At 77.1% G+C, this 1,701-nt stretch overlaps 1 non-coding gene across 1 annotated transcript; it reads right to left on the bottom strand.

Annotated features, from left to right (window-relative positions):
* Positions 1-958: 958 nt before the first annotated feature.
* Positions 959-1,111, bottom strand: LOC137466295 (5.8S ribosomal RNA). The gene has a single exon (XR_010995094.1). It is a non-coding gene; the product is annotated as a 5.8S ribosomal RNA (ribosomal RNA).
* Positions 1,112-1,701: the final 590 nt, after the last annotated feature.

Raw genomic sequence — 1,701 nt, forward strand, 5'->3', positions numbered from 1 at the left:
GCGCGCCGACGGGCCCGACGGACGGCCGGGCTCTCCCCCGGCCTGCCTCGCGCTTTTCTCTCTCTCTCTTTCTTTCTCTCCCTTTCGCTCTCTTCTCGCTGCCGTACGCCCTCGACGGCCTCCCTCTCCCCGACTGAGCTCGCCTCTCTCCCCCGGGCCCCCCGGCGGCCCCCCCTCTCTCGCCCCCCCCCGCCCGCTCCCCCCTCGCGCCCGAGCGAGCGCCAGGGGAAAAGCCGGCGAGAGAGAAGAGAGAGAGAGAGAGAGCGCGCCGGAGACACAAGAGAGAGCGAGCGAGCCAGCCGGCGAGCCGGAGACGGCGAGAGCGTCCGACCGACCGAGAGCGGGCGAGACAGACGCGGAGGAGGAGGAGACCCCCGTCCCGGAGACGAGAACCGAAAGAAGGCAGCGCGGCAGAGACGGCCCCGAGGGGGAAGACCGGCCGGGCGGCGCGCGACGGCCTCGGCGGGGAGAGAGCGAGGAAAGCGACGGCGCCCTTGACGCCCCGAGACGGCGACGGAAGGGGGCGGGGGAAGGAGCGGCCTCGGGGGTCGCCCCCGCCCCCGGCCCCCCGCGCACCGCGCGCGGCGGCAGCGGCACGGTACCCGCGCACGGTACCCACCCGCAGACAGCCGCCCGCGCGGGGGGGAGGCCGGAGGCGAGGCCCGCGCCTCGCCTCCCCTCTCGCCCTCGTCCCTCGGCCCTCGGCGGGGCGCCTTCGGCGCCGTCTCACTCGCTCCGACTCCCCGGCCGCCGCCACCGCCAGGCGGTGCGGCCCCGGCGAGGACGAGCTCCGCCCCAGCGGCTCGCTCCGGGAGCGGGGAGCTACGGAGCGCTCCCCGAGTCTGCATTTAGGGGGACGAAGGCCCTCGCGCGGCAACCGCTGCCGCGGCCGACGGGCCTGCGAAGCGACCCCAGCCGCGCCGCCGGGGCGGCCCCCGGGCGGCGATTGATCGTCAAGCGACGCTCAGACAGGCGTAGCCCCGGGAGGAACCCGGGGCCGCAAGTGCGTTCGAAGTGTCGATGATCAATGTGTCCTGCAATTCACATTAATTCTCGCAGCTAGCTGCGTTCTTCATCGACGCACGAGCCGAGTGATCCACCGCTAAGAGTTGTCTGGCTTTCGGCACCGACCCCGCGCGCGCGGGGGGGCCGGGAGCCGCTCTCGCCCGGAGCGGCCCCCCTTTTTTTTCTCTGGCGCCGAGGCCCCGCGCGGGGCCTGGCTCCGACCGTACGAGCAACGCGGAAAACCCCGGAGGGGGCGCGTGCGAGAAGAACACGGGAGGAACCCCACGGAACGCTCCCAAGGCCGGCCGAGAGGCGGGGGGACCCGCGCCCCCGACCGCCTCCCCCCGCCCGGCGAGGGGAGGCGCCGCCTACGTGTGCCGTCCTTCGGAGGCGGCCCAGGCGCCCGGGCTCGGCCCGGCCCTCCGCGCGGAGGGCCGCGCGGCGCGCGCCGCGGGAGCGCGGTGGCCCGCCCGGCCTCGCCGGCGCGGCGCCACGCGCCGGCGCGCGGCCCTCGGACCCCGCGCGCGCGCTTGCCTCCCCCCTGGAACCGCCGCCGCGCCGGCTCTCGCGGAGCGCCGCCGCGCCCACGCGCGCGGCCGACTCTCTCTCCCCAGGGGCCTTGCTGCGCTCGAGACGCCACGCGACGACCGCCGCCCCGCCGCCGGGCGCCGCGCCCCCCCCCGCCGGACCGCTGCC

This window comes from Anomalospiza imberbis, unplaced genomic scaffold (genome assembly GCF_031753505.1).
Source record: "Anomalospiza imberbis isolate Cuckoo-Finch-1a 21T00152 unplaced genomic scaffold, ASM3175350v1 scaffold_173, whole genome shotgun sequence".
In the NCBI taxonomy this organism is placed as follows: domain Eukaryota; kingdom Metazoa; phylum Chordata; class Aves; order Passeriformes; family Viduidae; genus Anomalospiza; species Anomalospiza imberbis.